The sequence below is a fragment of the Pinus tabuliformis genome, chromosome 6, assembly GCF_031772625.1.
Source record: "Pinus tabuliformis cultivar Carrire ecotype Pingquan chromosome 6, CPIR1, whole genome shotgun sequence".
NCBI lineage: Eukaryota > Viridiplantae > Streptophyta > Pinopsida > Pinales > Pinaceae > Pinus > Pinus tabuliformis.
In genome coordinates this window covers 1,656,773,574-1,656,789,550 of record NC_142292.1, presented here as the reverse complement: position 1 = coordinate 1,656,789,550, position 15,977 = coordinate 1,656,773,574, and positions in this window count along the sequence as shown.

Genomic DNA, 15,977 nt, shown 5'->3' with positions numbered 1-15,977 from the left:
TTATTGTTAAACTTGGCTAAGCTGGAGGATATAAGGCTAAATTCTTCACATTGTTTCCTCTTTCTATAGTCATGCTGCTTGTTCGACAACTTATGTAAGCATCCGTAGTTGCTAGCCAAGGTCTACCTAGAATTAGGGGATGTCCATCGAGCCGGTTTCTAGGATTGATGATCAGAAAATCTGTTGGGTATTCCCAAGAATTTACAGACATCATTACATCCTGTAATGTGTCTTCTGGTTTGACTACTGATCAGTCAGCCAGTTCCAACAAGGTCGTGGTTGGGTCCAAGGATGTAATGCCAAGATTTTGACAAGTTGTTGTTGTAAGAATATTGATTGCTGCTCCTAAATCGACTAATGCATTGGGGAAGGAGCATCCATTTATTTGGACCGTGACTATAGGATTACCTGGGTCCTCATATTTTACCAGTGTTTCTCTGCCTAATAACAAATCAGACAAAGTACTGACTACATGGACAGTTGGGGTAGCTTTTATTTTCCTCTTTAGCTTCTTTGTACATAATTCCTTAATAGTTTTTGCATAAATCGGAATGTCCTGAATAGCTTGGAGGAGAGGTATTTTTACACACAAGTTTTTCAATTCTCCCAGAAGATCAAAATCAAGGTATTCGATTGAACGAGGTATAATTAATCTCTCTAGGAATGGTGGAGAAGAGGTACTAGCTTGATCGTTAGTTTTCTATCTAACCGTATTCTCCACTTGTGGTACTTGTTCTACAAGTAACGGATTTTCAATTTGTACATTTTTATCCCCCTCTGATTCTATTATCTGCCTAGACCTTAATTGAAGCGCATTACACTCCCTCAGCTCAATTTCTGGCTCTGGTCCTTCAATAATTTGCACAGATTGGACTGATCTATTATTAGGGCTCGGGTTGGGCTGGGCTGGAAGCTGTGGTCGTATGTTGGTTTGGGGGTTCTGTTGCAATGTGTATGGCGCTGGCAGTGTAGGTTGAGTTAGGGGGATTGTTCCTGCTGGCTGGTTTGTAGGTCTTTGCCAGCTTGATTGCCAACTCTGTTTTTGTGAGGTGGAGGGTGGCCATTGAGATGGATATGCGTTATTTTTCCAGAATGGCGGAAAGTAAGAGGAACTTGGCCAGTTGTTATTTTGATTTGATTGGCTAGCCCAAGGTGGTATAGGGAATGGTTGTTGCGACCAATTGGGAAAAGGTGGTTGGTTCTGCCATGTAGCTCTTGGGTATTGTTGTGAATTGTATTGTGAGGATTGAAAGAAAGAAGATGGGTCATTAGGCGTACCTGTTTGTCATGGTTGCAATTGGCGATGCTGATTTAGCAGGTAGACTGGTTCTGTTTCTTCTTCTGCCTCCTTATAGACTGCTTTCAACCCTGGGAGTGATGGGCAGCTTTGTACCATTTCAGCGGACACTCTTTGTGACTATGCTTTTTCCTGCATCTAGGACAAAATATCACCAAGTTTTGTTCTGCTTCAGCCTGCTTCTGCTTGGCTTGCATGATGTCTAGTTGCATTGTCAAAGTTCCCAAGATATCTGTTTTGAAATCCTCGAGCAGGTTGTCAATTTCTGCATGAGTAATGCTCCCACCAAAGATTTTGCTGTCCTTGGTGGTCATGTCGCGTTCTGTTGGCTTAAATCTTGTGCTGCCTCTTGAGGACCTGATACACAAATTAAAATATTAGCATAATCTTCCTGATATATATCACCTTTACCCATAATATTTAATGTTTCTATCCATTGGTCTTTCATTCCTTTAATCAATGTAGTTTTTAATACATTATCAGGCAAGGGCAGAGTTGCATAGGGAGATCGCTGGAGGTTATATTGAAAGCGTTCCACATATTCTTCCAATGTTTCACTAGGTCTTGCTACCATTTGAAATATTTCATCTTTCAACTCCCTAGATCTGCAATAGTCCCTATATTTTTTTATGAAGGCGGTTTTCATTTGATCCCAATCATTTATAGTGCCCCCACCTAGCCCCATAAACCAACACAGGGCTGTTCCTTTTAATGTAAAAGGAAATAACTTTAGTTTCTGGGGGTCGGTGGTATAATCATAACCCCAACATAATACATCAAATTCAAATAAAAATGCATCCGGATCCTCTAATGTGAGCCCATGGAAGGTGGGAATATTTTGGAGAGGAATAGCCTTCATGGGTGCGTTGACAGCTGTGTCAACGATGGGGTATTGTAATGTAGAGGTCTAGGGTGCTTGTGGATTGTTGGCCATTTGATCAAATATATGCCAATACCCTTCTGGGATCTCTAGAGAGTTATTCCTAGGGTGGTTAGAAGGGATGGGGTTGATCTTAACAGCACTCCCTCGATCTGGGATACTGTGCGTTCCTTGTTCAATTATTCTCTGAGGGGATCTTGGTTCCTCTGTTTCCCCTATTTCCCCTCCTCCTTCATGAATATTACAAGAATTCCCTTCTTGTGAGGGACTTGGGCGTGAATTTTCAATATCTTGAAAACTCTGCTCAGTTCCTTCTATTTTACTATGGACCTCAGCGTAGGCTACAGATGGTGAGCCTGTGGCCCGAAGGGAGATAGTAGGTTGTCTGGAAGCAATTGTTCGAGGACCTACTGATGGCTGAGATTTAGCTTTCTTTAAGATGTCGTCTATGAAAGTTGATCGTCCAAGGGTCACCGGTCCCTTAGATTTTTCAGGTTTGGGTAGTGGAATTGGATTGTTTTTAGGTATTTTCTTCTTATTCATTCATGCAAACAATTCAAATGTTTATCTCTACCCTAAGTTCCTAAAAATTCTATTGGAATGCAGGTGGGGGAGCAGACATTTTACGTGCTCCATATGCAGGTTCTTACCTTTCGTTTTTAATACCCAGTTCTCTCTCAATAGACAGGCATCAAACACCTACCTTAGCTTTTTGTAATTGTGTTGAAAAGTGGGTGGAGGAGCAAGAACTTTACTTGCCCATTACGTAGGTTCTTACCTTTCGTTTTCAATACCCAGTTCTTCTTCAGAAACAATTATCAGATTTACATCACTCTTTACAAATGGCTACACTCTCCCCGACAACGGCGCCAAAATGTTGGGTGATAAAAGGTGCCTTTTAAAACTCCTAATTATCCTCACATTAATTATCAATCCGGGCAAGTCTTCTTATTTCAAGAGTGTACACAGTATGTGGCTGCTATTTAATTCAGAGAGTAATTGTTTATGGATTGCAGTATAAATCTTTTAATACAAGAGTAAACGGATGCATCTAGTAAATTCCAATTGCAATTACAGAACTCAATCTTCTAATAAACTCAAATCTTACATTCACAGCAGCATCAGTTGAGAGTACAGTAATGATAACTCATCTCTCTTTAACTGATTTAATCTAAATCAAACCCAACCTTCAATAAATAATTTGAACAGCAAATGATATCAACTGAGAGTTCCAACAGTGATAGTTAATACTCTTTATAGTTGATTAAATCTAGCGGAATGTTTGTCTAAGTAACTCAATCTGAAATGAAAGTAAACTGAAACAACGACAATATTGTGAGTTATATAAAGAAAAGATATTCTGTCAACACTGGAAAATAATAAACAACGAAGGCAATCAAATCACAAAAAGTAAGAATATTATCAAACCATCACACTTGCAAAAATGGGAAATGTATGGCACAGAAAAAGCAGGAGAATCCACCAGGGGCCGGGGCCTTAGCCGCCAGTGAAACACTACTAAATTGCTTCAGATATGCGAGGGAATAGCAGCAACACTTATGTATTAATCATCGAATATGAGTAGCATTACAGTATGACTGTATTCTCTCAACAACGAGAGTATGTAATTAAGATTACAAATTCAATAATAACGGCGATTCTCCCCCCCTTCCTTCTTACAAAACATCTCCTTTTATAATAGGAAAGGGTAAAAAGATAAATGATAAACGCGATCCCTCAAGATCTCTCGATCCTGAGGGATTCACAACAATTTTCCATCTTCAGACATCATTTCCTTTCTTGCATTGATTCTTTTGATTTGCTTTTGGCCTTATCTGCAACCGCCGCGTTCCTTCCTTAGCTTGTCAATGTTTGTTGTTCCTTCATAAGGAACAACATTTGTCCCTTTTGTTGTTTTCCTGTAGAAAGAAATGTAATAATTAGCTAAGTCGTAACTACAGATAATTCCTTCATTTCTTACCGTAATTCCTTAATAGATTAGCGCATTAAGATATAGAAAAGATAAGAATAAAGGAAAAGGATGATGAGTTTAATAGTAAATGCATACCTCTTCCATGACCCAACAAGTTGCCGCACAACCATATGAAAAAAAATTGGAAGTGACTTTAAAATTAAGACAGAAGAATCCTCATACATGCAAGTGAAAAAATGTGTACGGTTAACAAACTAAAAAGGTTGTGAAACCAATTAAGAGGGTAAGAACTCTCCCAAATAGAAAAGTATACCTAGTGTGGAGGGATAAGCTTCAACGCCTTCCGGTCAAACCTCCTACTTCTAGGAAGAGTAATATGAACCCCGTAAGTAACAATGATATACAAATAAGTAAATAAAAGGTGGAAAGAAAATAAAATGAACCCCCTAAGTGTGACATGGAAGGTAGCGTGGTGCCTGGTCTGTGAAAAATGGTGGAATCCTTCTATGGTCAAACCCTTCAAGCAGACTGGCACCTATGACAGTAAAATGAAAACCTCTGTGAGTTATGATTATTTGAAAAGAAAATATACCCTAACCATGGACCGAACTACAACGAAGGTCACTGGAGCATACCGAAGATCACTATAACATTTTGGAAAAATGAAACCCTCATCATCATAGGGTTTGGTTGCAAAGTTGTGGCTACAAAGCAATAGAGTGACAATGCAGATAGTGAGTCTGGGAACAAGGTGGTTACCCTTAACCACCTGTGTGAATTCTGGACCATTTGATCATTACCTAAAACCATCAAGGGATGCTAAGAGAATAATTGTCCCATATAGATTGAGTCAGAGTTAATACCGAGGAAATTAGGTGGAGGTTCGTGATGCTTCCTAGATGTGACAACCCAGCTGTCATGATAATCCAATAGTAATGCATATGCATTTAATATGGTTATGATATGCCTTCATTAATACAAGGGATCCATGTTAAGTGAGGTGTTCACATATCTGTTGTAACCTTCTGAAAAATGGACTTATACTATTATGTATATACCAATGTCTAGTCTTTAAATGTATTCCAATAATGTGATTACACAGACCTGAATTCCAAGAACAATATAATGAGGGTTCTACCCATCACGTTAGTTCATATTACAAGTGGTATCAAAGCCATGTTGCAAAAATGTGCCCTATTTGGGCAATTAAATAACAAATATGAATGTGTTTTGTTCACATAGAAGGCACCATGAAGAGAGGATCTAGGAGTGCTCAACCACTAATACAAACAATATAAATTGGTCCTACACCCATTGGAGGAGCTAACCCAAAAATGTGGGTACAATTGGGGGAGATTACCAAAACCCACTATTATGATTTTGGAAACAATTCAACAGTTTAGGACTGAAATGGCTCATTTGCGGGCAGACAATAAGAGATTGATGTGGGATCAAGATTGGATCCTGAAGAGACTCTCTGATCGACAAAATCAGTTGCATTATATACCAAGCTCTGGTAATGAAGACAGAGAGGAGGAGAACAAGTAGAGAGGCGAAAATATACCCATAGGGAGCCACACTCAGCATCCAAAAGGAGATAAGGATGAAAATGAAGAAGAATTTGATAATGCCTCAACCCCTAGGAAAAATAAAAAGAAAAAGGTAAAATTAAAAGGGGAAGTTAAAAAAATTAAACCCCCCACCTTTGATGGAGAAGTAGAGGAAGTCGTTGAGGCCTAGATCATTAATATAAATATGTATTTTCAGATATATGAGTATGATGACAACTTGAAGGCAATATTAGATTTTTACCAGCTTTCGGGAAATCCATGCTGTGGTGGAAAGATGTCAAAGAGGTCCACGTAATTGATAGCCAGAGAGTGGCTTAGGGTGAGTTTCAGAAATAATTTAAGGAGAAGTACCTGACTGAATGGTTTTACGATGATAAGGCAGAGGAATTTCATGACCTTCAACTGGGAAAACTTTCCATGGATGATTTTGTGACAAAGTTTACATCCTTACTGAGATGTGTTCCCTATATACGTGAGTAAAAGTCCAAGGTACAATGTTTTACGAGAAACTTACCAAAATTTATGAAAGAGCATCTAGAATCCAATAATCCTAAAATCATGGACGAGGCCATTCAGAAGGCACAAATATATTATCAATAGAGGAAATAGAAGGGAGAAGGAAGTAAGAGTTGGCCTAGTAAAAAAGGGCAGAAAATATCTCCTAACATGAAAAATATAAAAGAGAGAATGTTAGAAATGCATTTAGGAGTCAACATAACAGATCTCTTGGGAGGAGTCAGTAAAATATTAAGCCACAAAATGAAACTAAAATGATAGAATTATCCAGTAAACCAAAGGTCATCCACTCACAATGACCTCCATTATAGTGTTGGGGCTACGTGGAGCCTAATTACTACAAAAACTTCCCTCATTGTGCTAGAACAGAACAAACTATTAATATTTACGATGCTTCTACCATGGGTGATGTGGCCAGAAGTATACCCAAAATTAATGTTGTCTTAGATGACCACCAAGTTGAGTATTAGTCGACTATGATTGAGTTTGAAGGTAAGATGCATAACCATGTTGTGTCTATTTTGATAGATCCAAGAGAATGATTGAGTTATATCAGTCTTAAAATTGTAAAACTTTTCCATTTACACAATCATAAATTCAAAAACCCTTGGTTGGTGCAATTGCCGCCAGGGAAAAAAGAACAGTGTCAAAAAAATTAGATAATTTCCCAGTAGAAATAGCAGGCCATCAAATTAATGTAAATTTGAATGTATTACACTTATGGTCTTATGATATCTTAATTTTCATGGACTAGTTAGAAGAGCATTGGTCCTTAGCAAACTGCAAGGATACAATTATCAGTTATCTCACTAAGGAAGATGTCAGACAAGACATCCAAGGGGTAAGGAGACCCATTAAGTTGCAACCAATCACTGCCTTCTAGTTAGGATAAAATATTAGGAAGGGATCTCAAATATATGTTGTGCAAGTAGGGTGTTCCAATTCAAAAGATAAGACTAACACCTTAGAAAATCAGTAAATTATTCAAGATTTTGTGGATGTGTTTACAGAAGAAATTCTTGGATTACCTCCCAAAAGGAACACATACTTTACCATAGAATTAATTCTAGGGGTTGCACCTATGTCAAAGACCCCTTATCGAATGGGAACAATTGAATTAATTGAGCTAAAGATACAGCTATAAGAACTGCTTGATAAAGGATACATTCACCCAAGTGTATCCCCTTGGGGAGCCCCTGTGTTGTTTGTGAGGAAAAAAGATGGTACTATGAGACTGTGCATTGATTACAAACAACTTAATAAGTTGACTATTAAGAATAAATACCCATTGCCTAAGACCGACAATTTATTCAATCAAGTCAAATGTTGCATGGTATTCTCTAAGATTGATCTATGATCATGTTATCATCAAATAAAGGTAAGAGAAGAATATATTCCTAAGACAACTTTTAGAACTCGGCATGAACATTATGATTTTGTGGTTTTACCCTTTGGGCTTACCAATACCCCAACAACATTTATGAGCCTTATGAATGGTATTTTCCACCCTTACCTTGATAAATTTTTTTCTAATTTTTATTAATGATATACTCATATATTCAAGGAATTTGGAAGAGCATAAGAAACATCTACAGATAGTTTTGCAAACCTTACGAGAGCATCAACTATACGCCAAGTACAATAAATGTGACTTTTATAAAAATCAGATACAATACTTAGGGCATATAATTTCTGCGGAAGGGATAGTTGTTAATCTTGAGGAAATTAAAACCATTATGGAGTGGTCTGTTACTAGTAATGTCATTGATATTCGATCTTTTATGGGCTTGGTTGGATATTACTACCATTTTATCGAGGGGTTTTGTAGAATATATTATCCTATAACTTCCTTATAGAGGAAAGTAAGAGCTTTTAAGTGGACTATTGGATGTCAGTGTAGTTGAACAATTGAAACATTTGTTGACTTCAACCCAAGTGCTAAAGTTTGCATATCCAGAGAAGGACTTTTTCATCTTCACCGATGCATGTTGAGGATTGGGAGGAGTATTGATGCAAGAAGGCAAGGTAATTACCTATGAGTATTTGAAATTAAAAGAACATGAATAGAGATACTCTTCTTACGATTTGTAATTAACTACTGTGGTGCATGCCTTAAAGGTATGGAGACATTACTTGTTGGGTAAAAAGTTTTTGTTAATGAATGACCATAGCGACTTAACTAGTTTCTTTCAACAATCTAATCTTAATGCATGACAAGCTAGATAGACAACCTTTTTAAGTGGATTTGATTTTGATATCAGACACATAAAAGGAAAGGAAAACCATGTGGCTAATGCATTAAGCACGAAGTTGCATTATATATATGAAATTTCATATATTAAGGTGAAGTTTGATTTTTCAAACTAGATCAAGGAAGTTATGATTAAAGACCGAGAGTATATGTTTTTGTGGAAGCAAGCTAAGCAATATGACATCTCTGAAAAGAAGACAAAATTTGGCATAAACAACAAAAGACTATTGACCTTTACGGGAAGGATATATGTCCCTAATCAAATGGTTGTTAGGAAACCAAACTTGGATGAATTTCATAGAAGCTCCTATGCTTCCTATCCTAGATATCATAAATTATCTTATGCTATAAAAAGAAATTATTTTTGGCCTAGAATGAGAAAGGACGTCACTGAGTATTTAGCCAAATTCCTGGAATGTCAGTAAGTTAAAGTTGAACACCAACATCTAGTTGGTTTTCTCCACCCATTACCTATTCTAGAGTGGAAATGGGAAGTTATTACATTAGATTTCTGATTTTCCTAAAACTAAAAGACAAAATGATTCGATCATGGTGGTAGTCGATAAATTAAGTAGCTCATTTCATCCCTATACAATCCACATACAAAAATGTGCAAATTATAGATATATTTATGCAAAAAATATTTAGACTGCATGGAATGCCAAAGGTAGTGATTTTGGATAGAGATTTGATTTCACATCAATATTTTGGAAGATCCTTTTCACTAGTTTAGGCACACAGGTTCAGTTTAGTACCACATACCACCCACAAACAGATGGATAGACTGAACGAGTGAATTAGGTGCTAGAGGATATGTTAAGGGTGTATGTATTACAAAAACCGAGTATGTGGGACGAATACATTCATTTGGTGGAGTTCGCTTATAACAAAAACTACTATGAATCACTTAAAAGGAATCCTTTTGAGGTCCTATATGGGATAAGGTGTAAAACATCGGTTAATTGGAACAACCTAGAGGATAAACTACTTTTGGAACTAGACAAGCTCATGGAAATGGAACAAACTATGAGAAAGTTCGACAAAATATGAAAGCTACACAAGATAGACAAAAATATTACGTAGATAGGAAAATGACCTACAAAGAATATCATGTAGGGGACCATGTATATGTTTGAGTAAAATCCAGAAAGAGAACTTATGATGGTGTGGGTGTGCAAGATTAGCCCCTCGATATTGTGGACCCTTCCAAATCTTGGAAATAATTGGACATGTTGCATACGATCTTGCATTACCTAGCCATATGGGAGTCCATAATTTTTTTCATGTCTCTTTATTAAAGAAATATGTTTATGACTCTAGATGTGTTGTAAACTAGAAATATGTATAGTTGAGAAGGAATAATTAAATTGTGTATTAATTAATGTTATTTTCTGAATTTTGGTATGAATTAATGACATTGTATAATGTGAAACAGGTCAAATTGGGCAGAGAGTTCCTGGTAGAACCACTATGCATTTGTAATGCCACCTCCCATATTTACCCACTTTCACTAGCTTGCTTGTGGTAAACATGAGTTGAGGGCTAATATGACATGACTCAACCTCCTAGACAACCTTAAGGAAATGGAGTCAACAAAACAAGACCTTACTAAATTCCCTAAGGTGCTACAGGACCCCCAAGAGCCAAACCACCCTTCCAGGTGCCCAAACCTTGAGTTAACTTACTTTTCCATTGATCTGGACTCCCGGACACTGGCATGACACTGCCTAAATTTGATTGTAACCCTCCAGCTACATGCACAAGGTTGCAAGGGAGCGACTGTAGTATTTTTCACCCAGTTTTGCGCCAGTTACTATGAGACCTAAGCCACTTTTTCAGGGCTATTCTCCAGACCACTGCCAGAACTTGACAAAGCTTTCTAGAATGATAAATGACACAAGGAAAAAGTCTCTAACACAAAACTTAATCAAGGACATGACCTAACCTAATATAGCCATGATAGTCATTCCGTCAAACACATGGTGAACATGAAATCTATGAGTCATGAATGCACATTTGAACATAGAGATTTGAAACTTATCTGAGAAACATCAAGAAGGTCTAATGCCCTCTCACAATAGATGGATTATAATCTATTAGGTCATGCAATCGTTAACCAATCATTTACAAGTAGAAACATGATAAGAGCCATAACTTGAATTGTCATAAAACCATGCTTATAACAAACATATAACTAGATAAATAACGATGATAGAACAACCATTAAAGCCACATAATAAAAAGTATAATTACTCATGAATTACAAGGGGAAAGAGATCTTATTAATCATATGCAAAACCTAACCAAGTTAGGGGCTTCCATGTACCACTCGACCACAGATTGAGTCGAAACAAATCTCTCTTTCAGCCAATCACCCATGTGCCATATTCCAAACATGAATGTGGGATTTCATGGGATAAACCAATGCATAAACAACCAAGGGAATCCAGAGGTTAAACCATCTCCACCCTCACAATATTGCTATCTCACCTAAACCGGTCCCGATATCACACAACCAAACCAAGCTCGGATGCCTCAGTATTCCTTCACCATCCCTTGAGGATTTTTCCTGTCTCCACCCCCCAGTTGATGGCTTCCCATAGGAAACCATATCCACCCCTAACCCTTGGGATTTTCTCAATACCACCTCACCCAGATGCAAAAACCTTCTGGAAATCCAAAGCTCAACCAAGAATGAATCCCATTGGTGAGCCCCAGTATTGTAGCAATAATGCTGCAACTCCTAGGACTCCCTTCTTTAATTTTATCAACCCGGTAGTTCGTAACAAACTTGGAAGCGACAGTGCTGTATGCACAAGTACTAGCTCTTGCCGCGACTGTCACTTGATCAGCTGGCACAAGTCCGCTAGGAGCTTAAGCCAACTTCTATGAGCTCTTAGAAGAAGCTTTTTAACTGATGGATGAAAGCTAACTCAAAGGGGGCTAATCTACTTGCAGAAAGAAACTGAAAGCGGAAAGGAAATGCAAACCCTAGCAAACCCTAGTTTTACCGACTAACCCTACTGGTGCAAGAAAAATGATGAAAGCTACAGAAAGGAATGCCATTGACTCTTAGAAAGGTAAAATGCATGTGACTAAGCTACTTCTAAAGTGAAATCTGAAAAGAAACATCTTTTTGTATTTTTGAGTAAGTTGGCAGAATTATTGTGCATGTGCTTTAACTATTTTTGACTGTGCAGAGGTGGATTGGCGAAAGGAAATGCTTGTAGGAGGTTGGGAAGGTTAGAAGAGGGCCTAAGGGGTCCCTAGCACCCTTCCAAAGAGTTTCACAGTGATCGGATCTCAAGAAATCACTTTCGTGAGCTTCTACAGGAAGTCTGCAGGGGTTCTACAGGATGTTCTGAAATTTCTACAGGATGTTCTGTAATTTTTCTACAGGATGTTCTAAAAAGAGGATTTTGGAGGGTTGATGGAGGAAATATGGTGGGAAAGTGGGAATGGAGGTTGGATAATGATGTTAAGGGGTCTAGGACCTAGTGAATGGGGCTAAGGAGCGATTGGATTTGTTCGAGGATGGAGGAAGCGATGATGCACAAGAATGTAGAAATTAGGGCAAGGTGGGAAAAGTATGGCAAATGAAAGGCAAGGATCATGGATTAAGGGTTGGAGCAGATTATCTGATGGAGGAAAGGTAGATAGAGAAGTAATATAGGTGCTCTGCAAGTTATTTCTCAAACTGAACAAACAAAGACTTGGAAAACCAATGACCTAGCTACTTTACTCTAATCTGGCCTAAGTAATAGCAAGGGAAATGAACAGAAGTTTATTGCAATGAAATCACGTGAAATAGCTATGAAAACTGAGAAATCATGAATCTGAATGCTTAACCACAATTGGTATCAACTTCTGCAAATGAGAATCTAACACTAATGATTGCATGGTGAGGCAAAGACAGTGTTTTTGTTGGCAACAAGGTCACCTTTGTCCCAGCTCATGATCCCACTGAGGGAGAGGTGAGATCAGAGGTCCTTGATGGCCTTTTTCTGGATATCTTCACTGTTAATAACCTATCAACTCAATCTGAACATAAAAATCCTTTTTCAAAAAGCAACCTAAATAACAAAACAAGATTTAAATCTAAATAGCAGATTTTATTCTAAGAATGCAGCAAAAACACATAAAGGTAAACAAAGGAGGTACTGGGCACTTGAGTTGGGACCAACCCCAAGAGCTACAGCCTCCTAAGAGAGATTAGAGTTGGTGTAAAGATGGATTCATCTTTATTGAGCAAGAAATAATAGCTACATCAAAAACTGTCCACAAGGGAAAGCTTGAAAGGGTGCTGAAATGCAGAGCTAATCTACTGCCTAAAAAATGACTAAAAGAATGACTAAAATCGAACTACAAACTAGCTAACTTCTACCTACAAAGTGACTAACTGAAATGAGGCCCTAGGCCTTCTTATTTATACAAATTGAGGGCCCCAACAGCCCTCCTAAACTTTAGGAACTCGACTGCCAAAACTTGTAGTTAACAACACTTTTACTAGCACTTGCTCGGCTGCCCTTGTGATAATCGATTTGGTGGCCCTTGAACTCTGAGCTGATGGTGGAGAATTCGAGGTAAGGGCCCATAAATGAAGGGGACACCTTCCTAAAAATCCTCTCCACGAATTTGGCTACCAAGTGCTCATTTAAACCTTTGATTTTGTCTCAAAATTGACTAAAAATATGCACAAAGCACCCATTAGACTTGTTGGCATAATGACTAACCCAATTCACTCTATTAGCATAAATATAATAAAAAACATGCAATATACTAATGAGAATGGTGGATTAAGTCGAATTAGGAGGCTGAATGAGCCCATATAATTATCCGTTTTTGGGGCTCATCATCACCCCCCTACTGAAAGTGTTGCTCATCGTCTGAGCAACTAATCTATCTCTTCATCTTTGATGGCCCTGGTGGCTTCCCTGTCATGCCAAGCTTCTGAAGTGATATCCTCTTCTCGGTCATGAAACCATGATTTTCTCTCTACTTCTTCCCACTGCCTATGCTCCTTTTCTTGTAGCAGTTTTGTTAGCTCCTCAACCTCAGCCTGCAGCTTGTCCTCTCTTTGCTGTTCATCAGATGTTTCCTTGTCTTTCCTTCTTCCTGTGATTGTTTGGCCACCTTTTCCTCCAATTTCTCGGTCTCTCTTAGCTTATCCAGTGTTTCCTGTAGAACAGTCTCAGTATCCTGTAGAGAGGCCTTTGTGTCCAACATTTTCATTCTTTCTCTCCAGATGGATGTCTTCGGGCTTCCCCGTTCATAGATGATGGATGCCCTTGAGGGAGACCTCTCCTTTTGTGTAGCTGGGGTGTCTACAATTGTGATTGGCTCTTTTGACGGTGGCTGGGGTCTGCCAGTTTTTATCTGCATGCTCCTTCTTGCCTTAAAATACATGGAAGGCTCCCTCTTTCACTTCCCTTTTTGCTTTGGAGATGTGCTTAGGGTAGCCAGCACAGCTGCTGCCTCCCTGGCTAAAATCTCAGGCGATTTTTCCTTTTGTTGCCCTGTTTCCATGCTTCCTGTAGAAAGTCCTGTGTCGACTGTTTTCTGGCTTCCTGTAGAAATTGTCTTCACTGTTTCGGTCTGCTTGGCTGGGGGTGTCTTCCCTTTTAATTTTTGTGTGGTTTCCTTGGTTGTGCCCTCCTTTGTTTGGACTTTTTTCTTTCTTTCTTCTTCTTCTTTTTTTTTTTTTTTTTTTTTTTTTTTTTTTTTTTTTTTTTCAGTCCTCTCTGCTCTACCTGTGTCTTTGATTGAGGTTGCAGGGACATTAAGAATTCCTCCATTATCTCATCGTCATGACCCTGAATTTTGTCACAAAAGGCCATCCAATTGGCATGGGTGAATAGGTCTACCACCTTGGGAGTTTCATGCAATTTTCTGGAATTCGAGGGTTCCTTCCTGATAAACCCTCCTGGCATGGTGAGAGTGCCCTGTTTCACTGCTCCAAGCAGAAAGGGACTGCTGTTTTATGGTTTCTTCTTTCGATCCTCAGGACAGGATTTCTCAGGTGTTTGTATTTCAACTTTGCACCAATTCCCTGGGTATAATGCTTTTGCTGCTCAAACTCGACTGTCAAAAGGGAATTAGGCTCCCACAGATATAGTGCAGAGCTTAATTTTCATCCCCAGTATGCACAAAACCACATAAAATTCACATACTTCATGCACAGGTTAACCCTCACAGTGGTTTATCGTTTCTAGCGGAGGAATTTCTTAACAGGAACTGTGGAGGAGAATTTGACGCAGAACCAACTGAAACATTCCGTGTAACACACAGGAAAACTACTATTCTGGACCCACAGGCAGACTTGCCTCTAATTCTCCTACTCCAGACAGTTCAATTCACCACCTTTCAATATATACCATGCAGGGAAGAGTGTTTTTCGAGCCTACCTCTTTCGGGACTCCAAATTTGTCAAAGAAAAATCCATTTTCTCTGCTCCGGAAGGCTATGTTGTATTTCCTGTAGAGCCTCTTCCTGTAGAACGCATTGCCGGCTTCTGTAGGATGTCACAACGCTTCTGAACGAGCCTAGGACGCAGGAGAATTTTGAAACAGGCCGAAAATCTCGAGCTAACAGACTGCGGAGGAGGAGGAGGCGTACTTCGCTGAGAACGGTTGCAAATGTAAATGAACAGCGGTTAACATGAGTTCCTCGGCCGAGCATTTTTGAATTATGGCGCAATTCATGGCGAGGAGGTGAGGTGGCTAGGTGTACGTGGCCACATGTAGACTGCAGTGCTATCATGAACTGCATGTTCTCTTCTGGATCAGTTGCACTGGAGTTCAAACGGCCAACACTCCCTGTTTTTTAATTTTCATGTGAGTCGACTGTCCACGTATACTACATGATTTCCTGCTGAGCACTAGAGAAGGCATTGTCGGGTTAAATTAGCTAGATTCCTGGCTTAATCCCACCATTTCATTCGTTTAAGCATTTTCGAATCATATTGATGCAAATAGAGGAACTGGTTTAGACGCATACCTGTAAGTCGACGTGCTGCTGGGTCCTTTTTGCTGCTGCATGCATTTGTTTCTATGGTTGCATGATGGCTTGGTGGCTGATTCATGGCTATTATTTTTTGTGCAGGTATCCTCTGGCTGGATCTAAGCTGCAGTAATTTGTTTCCACATTCAGATCTGCACCCTCAAGCTGTTGATGTTGAATTTTTACAAGGCAGAAACTTGTTTTCTCCATTGCTCCCGAACGATAGATCGGATCGATCTAAAACTTTCTGAGCATGTTTCTATCATCATTATGCACCTCCCATAGCAAAATTGCGATCAATGGATGCACAAATTTCGAGAAAAATGGAAAATGGCTGAAGATTATAGAGATCAATTTCTCGGAAACCGTGCATCAGAATCGGCTGAAACTACTTGGGTAGGCTACTATCACCCATGTGCATCTCCCCATGAAACAGGTTTTGAAACGGATGCACGGATATGGAGAAAATGCAAAAATGGCTGAAGGTGATGGAGGCTGATTTCTTGGAAACCGTGCACCGGAATTGGCTG